Consider the following 12716-nt stretch of genomic DNA (forward strand, 5'->3'; position numbering starts at 1 on the left):
GACAGTTTTTGGAATCCAGTACTGTTGTGTGCTCTGCATTTCATGTAGAAGATGTTGTGTTTCTTCTTCTGTCCTGCTCACAACTGTGATTTAATACACAAAACGCCTGTTATCATGCCACCATTTGATTGGGTCAGGAAGCAAATAGATATGAAGTCTTTTTTTACAAAAGGAACAGCTTGTATGAAAGGGGGCATTTTGAGCCATAAGAAGCTGCCCTAATAGAAAGAGCAGAGACGAGCTGACATGCTGGATGCTGCCATCAGCCATTTTTCCGTACAAAGCTTTGGAGTAGAGATGTATCCTCTGAAATTCTGAGCAGAAACCTCTTCTGAGAGTGTTTTATATTGGATTGGTGGTACCACTGATGCTCATTCTGGCATCTAGTGGGATGAGAAGCCTGGAGCTGAATGCAGGAGCAGTAACTGCTGCTTGCAGCAGCCCTGGCTCTGTGTTCATTGTAGTCCTCTAAAGAAAATACATGGTCTGATTTAACAACATTATCAGGTATGCTCTTTATGAAGATTTTATTCAATCTAGAATGCAATTCTGCTCTTTTAGAGCTTATCTAGACTACTAACATAATTACTATTTTAGATTAAAACCAGGAATGAGGACAAAAGAGTTCCATAGCGATCATCTCTACAGTCATGTAGTTCTCGTATGTCAAACGTTATCAATGGCATCCCTAGAGCTGCAGCTGCAGATACATATGGGATCCCCTTTAAATCAGGAGTCTGGAGTCTACAAATGCACAGTGAGCTAACCAAATGTATCAAGTGTTTTAAATTGCAAATTAAATTGTCAGTTAAGTCTGCATTTGCTTACAGGTGCTCCAAGAATATTTTCTGATATGTCACCTTTCCCTAGAAGTGGGGTATTTTTTACTTTTTTAGTAACACAGAGATATGAAGAACTCACAGTTTTAATTAATGCTCCCTTTTGGACATTTTAAGTGCACTCCTCCTTTTTGACTGACAATCGTTTTCCTAGAAAACGATCCAAACATTTCACTCATCTCACTACTAGGGAGCTTCTTTAAGAGAAGAGGGGGCAGTGTTGGTTATAATTTTCTGAAAATTGATTTTCTTTGAAAGCTTTTCATAAGTTTAACCTGTTGCTCCTATTGCCTTACTGAGTTGTACCCCAGGAATTTTATTTCTGGGACTGTTATTTCCGTCAGATGATATTTCCACTAATATTGACTCCCTAAAGAGACCCTGTGAGCAAGCTGAGCCCTGGACTTCACTGTTTCCTTTATGTCCCCTGAGTCAGTTCCGTTGAAAAATCTTATTTTGCAGTGGTGCTCCTTGAATAATCATATCCTAACAAACACCTGTTTGTTTTCAATTCTGCCAAATGCATAAATAAACAGGCTTTGCCTATCTGCCTCCCACTGGGCAATGTGTAATACACAGTTTCATAACAGACATTGCTGGTAGCCCTCACAGTAGAAATTATTACACTTTTGTTGAATCTGTGTGTTTGCAAGTCATGATTTTTCTTTTATTGTCTATAGAATTTCATCTTGCCAAAATGCAGTTTCCCCCTCAGGGTCACAACTCCTAATAAACCCAAAATTACTACAATTACTAAATATTGTAATTAGGTTTTTTATTTCTCCTTATTACAAAACTTTCAATAAAGATGTAAAATAGCTTCATTTCTTTAGGAAATTCCACTAGAAGTGAATAGAAATAAAGGCTGACTTTTGTCTCATTTCTTTTATTAGTTTAAAGATCTTCTATATTCCATTTTTATGCACATTTGTAATATTGAAATTATAACTGAAAAGTCAACATTAGTGTCTAGGAGATGAATACTTGTACTATTAACATGCCATGTAGGCAGCAATATTGCAGCCTTCCTTTTTGAATAATTTGTTAATCGTTTATTCTGTTACTGCTGATATTGTAACTCTGTGATATTTTAGAACCGCTTACAATGTAAGAATTAAGAGGTTTTCAATTTGTAATTGTTTTAACAGAAGGGAAAGAGTCTGCTGAGATTTTTCTAAAGCCATCTGAGATACCTGAAGTTCACTAAGTGCTAATGGCATTTAGGAATTTTCAGATATTTGGAAGAGGATAGTCTCCATTTTTCAAAGTGTTGTCTAACTTTTCCTCTTTTGCTCCTGAGTTATAATGTATGATGGACTGAAACATGGTTGTAAGATGTATTTTTCTTAATTTGGCTAGCTTGGTTTCTCACTGAACTTCTTGGTTTGTATTTGTACTGGCCACTGGTAGCCACTGATGACTCTGAGCACCTTTACCCATTGGCTCTGCAGAACGCAGACTGCAATTCTTGGAGCTCCTCCTTCCCTTCTGATATTTTATTTCTCCAGGATATATTTTATGTATCACACTGTACATTTCCCAGCACAATGATTAGTTACACCTCTGAATATGTCAGGAGATGGGAACTTGGTTCTGCTTCCTTCCATCACTTCTGGCCCTTCGCATAATACAGAAAGAAATGAGCTGTTTCTCCTGCAAGCAGTGGAACAAATCAGCAGCAATAGTCTCTCATGCCTCATCTGTTATGCTGAAGGAGAAGATGGGACCTGGATCAGTTTTTCATTTGCACACCTATTGTTGGAATAGATCATTTGTCATGTAGAGAGCAGAGTTTCAGCATGCCTATGTGTTCCCATCCCTGGGTGGGACAGGTCCTTTGACAACCACAGCCAGAAAATCCAGGCAGGCAACCTTGGCTGCTGTAGATTCCCACAGGATTGGCATCTCCAGGGCAGAACTGATACAACAGATTTCAGTTAAACCCTTCATCGCTACCGTAATGCAGACTGCAGACAAGTATTGAAAGGAGTTACATCCAGCAAGGAATGACTGGAGTTCACCAAATCCCAGTGAGTCAGCACTCACTGGAATCTTCCTAGAGGCCCAGGATATCTCACTGAAAGTAAATGAAACAGTTTGGCTGCACGTAACTGACAGTCTCTTTTTGCCCTCACTTCTTTAGAATAGTTGCTTCCACACGGAATTTTAAAGTCCTGAAGAAATTTGTATCTACTGGTAAATAAGAAATGTATCAAGAATAACTTTGGAACTTTTCCAAATTGAAGCCACACATTAGTAGGATCCATGAGAATACTAAGACCCTGCTGCTGGACAAAACGAAGATTCAAAAGAAGAAAAAGGTTCTGTCCCTGAATGTCTGTATCACTGTTCTGCCAAGGACAGTACCACAGCTGGGTATGTATGGTTCAAAAAGGCAAAAATACAGATCTGAATTTATGCAATAACTTTAAAAAATTGTTTTGTGCCTATTTCCCCCCATTTTTCTATAATGTAGAAGTGCCTGAAAATGTGAATGAAGTAGAAGCTCATGAGAGCAAAGCATGGAAGGAAGAAGAGATGAAGTTGTAGAATTGTAAAGTAATTCTGGTTGGAAGGACCAGGTGCACCAGGGCACCTGTAAGGATGGAGATTGCACACCCTTATGGGATCATCTGTTCCAGTGACTGAAGGTCCTGATAGCAGAAACCTCTCTCGTTGCAAGTCAAGTTTGTTGTCCCTTGTCTTCCCAGCATGTGCCTGGCTCTGTTTCACTGATTATGTCCCTGTCCTTTGTGGCAGGGTATGGAAGAGGAGATGCATTTCCAGTAGAAATCCTTGTGCTCTGGACTGGCTCCCAGCATTCCTGAGCTCCCCCAGCCCTTGCTGGTGTGGTGAGGCAGCAGGCTAAAGCTGTGCATCCCGTTCCTCAGGAATGTCTGTCCGTGCTTACCCAGGCCCCATGGAGGGTAATGGGAGAGAGATGGAATTTAAAATTTAAAGGGAAGTTCAAAGGCAGCTAAATATTTTTTTACTCTTTAAATCAGCACTCTGATCTCTGAAACTTTTAGGCTTTATTTTAGCTCCAAGTGAGTGTGTAGCTACTCGTGGATTTTTCTGAGCACATATTGAAGGGACAGTTCATTTTAGCTACATGAGTAGCTCACGTGTGGTAAAATATTTTAATTTTCTACATGCCTTTGTTCAGAATGATGTGCAGATGAACACCTCTATTTCCCTAATGTTTAGCCTGCCCATAAAAGAGAATTTTGCCTTGACTTCAATGAGTACATTTTAAACTGAAGTCACTTTTGGCTTAGATTTCCTAAATGTTAGAGTTGTTTCATCTTCAGTAAGCCTGCTTATCTGCTCCTAAATAAATCTTTCATACTGCAATCAAGTGATAGAATTAAAAGAAGAAAAATATGAAAATGCAGAAATCCAATACTAATTAGTTTTATTTTATCATACTCAAGGTCAAATGAAGTTGATGGCCCATTTTTTAATTGATATATTGATTACAGTTTTGGAAGAAGTGGTGGTGGAATTTAGCAAAAATGATTGAGGTGGTACAAATGCTTATAAATCTGTCCCACATTGTTCGTGTTCTTTAATTGTAATTGTCTGATAAAACTTCCATCAGTTTCTGTAATTAACCTAATGGTCTAAATGAATTTCCAGATCACTGGTTATTCATTTCAATATAGAAAATGCCATTACATTGAGTTTAATTAATCCTAAGTAAGTTCACAGTCTATTGTACCATTGGAATAGAATTTTATTGTTTTAACTGTTTAAATTATGAATATGATTTCCTCTCATCTTGTTTGTCCCATTTATGGACTTGAGTGCTAATTTTCTATTCATGCTAACATAGCATAAACCCCTTATAATTAAAATATTTAAAACCCAATGCTCTTCAAGCTTGCATCCTCAAAATATCAGTGTAGATGGTTTTTTGTATTTATTGTTTCAACTATTTTTAAACAGAATTCAGTCAGTGCCAAACTCATAATCCCATGATATGCCCATGTAAGAGCATCTTATTTGTCTTGATATTCCTTTCACAGAAGTACATGTGACAGATAAGCACTCACCAGAGAATACTTTTGCTTTGCGTCAGACAGATATTAAAACAATAAACTATGTTACCCTGGGATTTTAGCTTATGAGCGACCAGGAAACAACAAGGCAAAGATGAGATGTTTTTGAAAGGTGGGAAGGCACTTCTTTTGGAAAATTCCCTGGAAACCTTTGGTCCAGTAATACTTTTGACAAGAAATATTTTTAATGCTAAAGTTTGGTTTTTTGGGGTTTTTTTAATCAGGAAAATATGCTTCATTCCTTCAGAGGAGACATTAGATACGTTCCAAAATTATCCCCATATTCCTACTATTCCACGCATTATGTGCTAGGAGAGAAGAAAAATCTATGGCACAAGCATAAAGTATTAATTTCATGATATGGGAATTTTGTTCTCTGTTAAAAATATCACCACTTACATATAGCAGACAGATGTCCTAGTTTAAAAAAGTTTTTTTTTTTTTCCTGTGGGTGTTTTAATTCATAGATGGAGGATGGTTCAGGATCTTGCTTATAGAATAAATAAGGAAAATCATAAATATACATTTTATATTTATAAAGACCATATCCAATAGTAGGATTTAGTGTATTTGAGGACTCATTGTGCTACAGAAATGAAAATTAAGTCAAGCCTGTCTGTGCAGTATGTCCTTGCTTTAGAAGTAGGTTACTTGGCTCAGGCATATTAGTAAACCACCTAAAAACTGCTGTATGAAACTATTTTCATGTTTCTTGTTTCAGTGAAGACATTTCAGGTTTTATTTTCCTGTGGCATTCTTAATGGATTGAAGAAGACCTTTGACATTTCTATTATGTTCTGGGATGTTTTCAATACCAAGAAAATTACACAGGGAAAGTAGACATTTTCAAAAGGTGATTCAAAGTGCGCTTCTGAGGCAAATCATTAGTCGAAGCATTTGGTTTAGAAACCTTGATTCCGTTGATTTTGTCAGGTTTAATCTGTTGCACACATGTAAATACCTGAAAATTATACTGTAATGATGGTAGTTTGCTGACACTCCAAGCAGCTGCAGGGTAGATGCTCCTGGCACTTGGTGTATCCTTCTCTGGGTTTTGTGTGTCACTCATGACTGACCTCATTCAATCCAAATGGACATATATTGCAATGACATCAATGATTCATTTGTCCTGATTTTATTGTTGTAGTTTTTCTGAATTTAACTGTTTGGTAGGCTTGCCAATTAGAATATGGGTCAGGAATGGTTTAAAAGATGAGTATTTATATGGTATAAATAATTTGTCAGCACTACAGTATTTCTGAATTGAATGTAGGAAGGTTCTGCAAACTAAATTTTTAATTGGTCTGTTTTCTCTTAAGGTGAATTGGGATGGAAGGTCACTTCATCACTGATGAAATATATATCAGTGGATTGTATTTACACGTTGGTGGTTTTGTCTGCTTTTTACTGCTTCATAGGAAACCTGTAGAGCAGCCCTGCAAAGGAGGCTGTGATTGAACCAAATTAACCATTGTAGGGCTGCAATTCCTGACTGAGGGTGCAAAACTCCTGCCAAAGGGAAATGTCCATACATCTGAGAAGAGCAATCACACATATCATTTCCCGGCTGCAAACACCTTATTACTGAACATTTAGGGGTCAAACTATCTTTTGATGTGCTTCCTGAATTAACTGCCTTTATTTATGAAGAGAATCACCCGGCAGTAACCGGGAGAAATGTGCCAAGTGCCCTTCCTGTTTGTATGTTAAATACAGGGGGTTCAGGTGAAAGCTTGAAGAAAGAAGATACCAGTAGTAAGTAGGAAGGGAATGGCTTTCCCTAATTCCCTCCCCGATGTATAGAAGTGTAGAGAAGTATTGATGTCGTCTCATGTTGAAATGCCTTTATAAGCTTTTTTAACACTGTTCTGGACCACTGTGTTGGGCCTTGCTTTGATGCAGGATAACACCACTGATTTTCAAGGAAGATAAAAATAGTGCAAAATTTTTAAAAATTAAGTAAAACTGTATTCATATGTATTGAAGTATGTTCTTCATTTAAGTATCATCCTGTTTTTAACCATAAAGTGGACCTCTTTGGGTTTGCTTTTTTTTTTTTTTTATTTGATAATGTTGTCTGTTGGGATTATTCCTACAACATTTTTTATGTTCTATATCAGTATGCATTGTCTTTCTGTAACTATTTGCAGGATAACTCTCATTTTACCTCCCGTCTATCCATATTTTAAATGGTGACTTATAAGTCATCACTAAGATATATTGTACGTGTCCAAAATCTATAAACACGGCTTTCATTTCACTCCCACAAATGTGTTTTTAAGGGCCTTGCTGTTTACCCTCATTCCTCTGTTGATCTGTTCAGTGCTCGAGCAGTGTGTCTGAACTAGCAGGCTTAGGAGTTTTGGAAAGAGAGACACATCCTGAATTGTGTCACTGAGTTTTTTTTCCACTTATGCACAACCCTACATGTGGGCAGTGGGAGATGGCTGGAAATATAGTGAGTTGTGGGGAGTGTCTCTGTCCTTTAGTTCAAATAATAAAAGTTGTGCGTGGCCAGGGACAGTTGGGAACTCGGGTGCCTTCCCTTGGTGTCCTGCTGTTGATGGAGACACAGCACTTGGCCACTGGCAGCACTTGTGGCTAACCCATGATGTAGGGCAATTTGGATGTTGGGCAATTTTAGGACTGTTTGGACTTAGTCCTCTCAGTAGGCAGATAAACACTGAGAATTACATTTGGTAATTACATTTTCTATGTACATTGTATTTACGTAGCGAGAATTACATTCAATATTATTTTGCATCGTGTTCTGTGATGCAATTGTCCATCAGACCCCTTTGTGCACATTCCTGGATGCCACCTTCCAAAGTCTCCTTGGCCCTGCATCTCTGCTGTGTCACTCATTTTTAGTACCAGACACACAGTGCTGACTGTACATCTCAAATCATCCTGTCTGTCAGATAGCAAACTCTTAATTTTGTGAAGATTTGGTTTCAAGTAAAGGCACACCTTAGTGTCACTATTTTGTGATGGGCTGTTATTGAATTGTGGCTCTTAGAACCATGCTGTGTACAGCAAAATTCAACCTGAATTTCACAGATAGTAAGTGCTTTTTAGAAATTTACATTTTTAATATCGATATGACTTTGCAGGTGCAATTCTTTGTTTTGGCAATTTTTCCATTATGGTTTGGATTAGGTTAACAGCTGGGTTTTTCCTCTATTGCTTCCTGCCTAAATTGTTCCCAGTGGATTCTGACAATGCTCTTTTTACAGTTTAATAATTTTGTTGAGCTTTAGGAATCCTTGTATGATCCGAACAGTATTTCTTGTCACTAAATAACTGACTTTCATAAAAACTCAAATCACTAAATTTTGTCATCTCTTTATAGCAGTGCTACTCTTCATCCAGCTTTCCACAACCATGGCCTTTTTCCTTTGTCTCGGAAATGGTGCTTTGTTAGACACGGGATTTCTTCCATTTGCTTGAAACTTATAGCTGTCCAATAACTGGGAACACCAGACAAGATATTGATCACTTTGATCATCTATATTTGAAGATTGTTCTTTAATTTAAGATCAAACGTGTCTTCTCTGATCTCTACTGTTTCTTTTCCTTTATGGCCTGGGTGCTTTGTTTTTGCCTCCTGAGCTTTTTCTTCTTTGTTAGTTATTTCTTTTGTGAAAAGCCAACTATTCCTTGTACCTCAACTATTTGTAATTTCAGCTATGCAGTGCTCTCATTTTGATTTTCAGTACATCATAAGTAATTTAACCACCACTTAGAGCTTTTTTTTTAAATTCAAAGGTGTATGTTGTTGTTATTACATAGCTTTACAAAAGAGTACTCAGTCATCTTAGCTGTTCCTTTGTATCCCTTCATGTTCTCCATTTTCTTCTGCTTGTTCTTGGAAACCCCTTGATGTCTTAGGGTGATGTCAGGTGGCTGCATATGCCAGTTAAAGAAGACGAGGTATAAGGGAATTTCTGATAACTGCAGAATCACTAAATGACTGAATCTGAGTGGCTGAGGTTGGAAGGAACTCTGGAGACCATGTTGTTTCCCCCCTGCTCCAGCAGCAAAGCCTTGAGCAGGCTCTCAGGACCACGCTCAAACAGCTTGTGAATATCTCCAAGGATGGAGATCCTACAGCCCCTCTGGGCACCTGTGCCAGTGACCAGTCACAGGGAAAAAGCTTAGGCAGGAAGATGAGACACTCTCCAGGCTTGGGGGTCAAGATTTTGCTCAGAAGGTTATAGATCAATGGCATATCATGGTAGCAATATGCATTGAAACCAATAGTGGATTGTTCATTGGTACATGAGAAGAGATGAAACAAAAAGAATGGACTTCAAATAGTTACAAAGAAGACAGTATATGGAAGTCATTGAAATAATAGATCAATTAGATCTGAGAGCAACTTTACGATAACCAAATGAAATGTTTTGTATGAACAGTTAAGTGTCTTGCTATAATTTAACATAGGGATAAGCGCATTAAATGGTAGGTTGCTTTTTACTGAAATATTTAGGTTATGGTTTTTTGTGTGCATTTGATTACAGTTTGGTATGGAAAAATCTAAAAATATGATTCTTCCCATGTCTGAGGCTGAAATATTTGAAAGCAGTGTTTTAAAGCAGTTGTCTGTCCCCTTTCTAGAAATATTTACTGATATGTCAGTATAAAAAGTTTCACCAAATTTATGTGAAATTTGGTGCTAATTTGGATTTGACGGGAAACTTAATGCAGTAGTGTAGTGTAAAGGGATTCAATTACAGTGTGCAGTGTTTTGTAAGTAACTGTCTTGCATAAAAAAGTTAATTAATCAGAGCTGTGTCAATTTCCTTGTGCCATGTCAATTTGCAGTAAGGTAATTAATCACTAATCGCCCAGCGTGCAGCAAACTAAGGGACAATCCATGAGTCATTTGTTGTTATTTTTTTCCAAATAAATGGCACACAGAGCCATGAAGAAACACATCTTGCCTTTCATAATATTTTTATCGACAGTTTTGCATGTTGTAATAGACTGCAGCAACAAGCAGCTGTAGTTCAATGGAATATGAATATTAAAGAAACAAATGAGAGCAGATTTATAGGCCATTGCTTTTTCTGTTATGTCAGTTTTGAGATTACACTGAGCAAATGAACAGTGAAAAATTACTCTTCCATGTGGAGAATGGTGATTAGACTTGTACATTAATTAGAGATTTTTGTTTTCCTTTTTAATGCATTTCAAATGAGAATGTCCTATAAGTAGGGGTTTCTCCAAAGTACAGATTTATTCATTCCTAAACAACAGTGTATTATACTGGCATGTATTTTTCTACAATAGTAAGGAAATAATAATTCCATAATTTTAAGTATGGTTCAAAAAATAAATAGCTTGTGAAAGAAAGAAATAGAAGTGACCAGTTGTGACTGTGTTTGATGTATATGGGAAATTTCCTTTGAATGCAGTTAATTCACAACTAGAACCCAGGGAAAATCATCTCACAACAGTGACAGGTGGAGAAATGTATTTTCAGCCTGCTAATTTTAAACACTGTGAACTTTCTAAAGATTTTTTTTTTTTACCCTGAATTTGAAGTGTGTTTATGTACATATATTTATATGTCATTTAAATGCCTTTTCATGTTAAAATCTGTGTTAACAGAGCTTACATTTTGCTTGCAGTGTGCTTTGGTCTGTGTATTTAAATGCACAAATCCTCTTTAGCACAGTGTTTATAATTCTTTCAAAGAATGTCACTTAATAATACTTATTACTATTACAGTGAAGGGAAAACACAGCGCACATTGGGATAAACTGCTGATTCTGTTCCTGAAATCTCAGATAATATCATATAGATTATTCTGCTTAGCCTTTCTCAGCATGCTACCCATTATTTCTCTTTGTTTTTAATTTATTGTGTTTCCTCAACGGGGATCCTCCTGAACCATGGGAATAATGTAAATGTGTCTCCCTGTCTTTCTAGCAGTTAAACTGCGCCGCAGTAAATTAGCGATAAACTGATTCAAACACGATGTAACATTAAAATTCTTCACCATAAAACATTTGCAAACTCTTGGTGGCAGATGACCTGCTACTCTGTGCAGAGGAGGAGAGATTAGGAGTGATGAGAGGTAGATCTGCTCATCCATTTTGATGGCACACCTTTCTTGGGGCATATGGCACCCTCATACAAATTCAAACCGCAGCACAAATGTGAAGAATAATTGCCCATTAAAGTGGCTGTATATTTTTATGGCTTTGATACAAAATCTGCCCCCTGTTGTTTTTTGCATCTGCTGCTCTTTCATCTATCCCAAAGCTTTAAAACTTTAATATGCAGTGTATAACCCTTAAGTATTTTTTGCCAGGTTATATTCCTCTGTTTGGGAACTCAAGCTTTTCATTGTTCCTTCAGTCTTTGTTTTCCCAGGCCTGTGTTGAGATATGGTGCCTACGAAGTGCACCTCCCTGTCATGTTCATTCAATGAAAAATTAGTAAAACAAATGCTCATATTACATCTTCTGGGACAAATTAACGTTTGATTAAACTTCGTCTGTGAACTCAAAGATTAAGTTTTTCTTCCTTATGCTTATATTTGCTTTTTCTGTAAAATCATTTGTTACCTATATTTTGCTGATATACTACCATGAATCCATGGTACCATGTTAATTCCAAAGGCCTTTTTATTTGCTTAAATGTGGCAATTTGCTGGCCATATTTCATATTTGAGATCTAAACTGAAGTTCACTGAAGGAGGTACCCTGACAGTGATTCCATGTTTACAAAGTGTAAGAAGAGAAAGCTTTGTAGACAATATTCATTGCAATAATTTTATTTTAAAATTTTATTTTCATTTAGGCTACAGTAGATGATTTGTAGGATTTTGGATAATTATACTGAGCAAAGCCAAGGATTTCTACAGCATATTATTTATACTCAAATTTTTTTAATTTGAAAAAGTAAAATTGCAGAGTGACTGTAGGAACTGAGTTTTGTGGTTGCTGTTGTAGTCTTATTCATATTTGAATAGCTGAATGAAAATAGAATGGATGGGGCCATTAGATGAAAATGTAAATTGTTTTCAATGTCTTGATGTTTGATTATATATTGTCCTTAGAAAAGTCTTTATAACCTCATGTTATCGCCTCCTATCATCAATGTGCATTTGGAGAAATCTGCCTTTTCTCTGTCACAGATCAGAAGAATTCCAGTAATCAAATTACTTTGATGAATTTAAGCTACTTTTGCTTAGAAGTGGGCTCAGATGCTTCCCTGCTGAGAGTCAAACATATTTTCAACCCCATTATAATAGCATTTTCACTGACTGAGTTTTAGCAGTTTGGCACTGAGGTACTAAGGAAGGTTGACCTACAAATGTAAGTCATTAAAACCCCTACCCCTCCTGGCTACTATATTCATTACTTTTGGGACTGGTTAATAGCATTTAATGCTTCCTGATGGGACAGCTCTTTTCATAAAACACTTTTTATGAAGTCCATTCTTCAGTTGTGTTCTAATGCGGCCACTTCTGCTGGTTATTTTGGGGTGAGGATATTAAAAAGTTGGTAGCAAAATAAATTCTGTGGTTATTACATATTCCTACCCATCTGATTTCTCAGCTGGACTGAAGGAACATAACGGGGTTTTTTCTGAACTCAAATCCAGGGTGACAAAATCTGTTGATTATTTTACCTCTTATCTTAATCTCTGACATTACTGCCTGACAATAGAAATGCGTTTTCAGATACTCTGATTTTCAGATCTCAAAGCAATTTTGGGATGGATAAGATTCTGTTATGTATAAACTCAACTATTAGACCTCACTTGACTGTAAGACCTTGCAAGGCTACTCTTAGTCCCA

The 12716-nt window shown here is 36.9% G+C and overlaps 1 protein-coding gene across 50 annotated transcripts in view; it reads left to right on the forward strand.

Moving 5' to 3' along the window:
- Positions 1 to 12716, forward strand: part of RBFOX1 (RNA binding fox-1 homolog 1) — a 1132467-nt gene that overhangs the window by 1069667 nt on the left and 50084 nt on the right. The window lies entirely within an intron of this gene.

The sequence above is a fragment of the Aphelocoma coerulescens genome, chromosome 14, assembly GCF_041296385.1.
Source record: "Aphelocoma coerulescens isolate FSJ_1873_10779 chromosome 14, UR_Acoe_1.0, whole genome shotgun sequence".
NCBI lineage: Eukaryota > Metazoa > Chordata > Aves > Passeriformes > Corvidae > Aphelocoma > Aphelocoma coerulescens.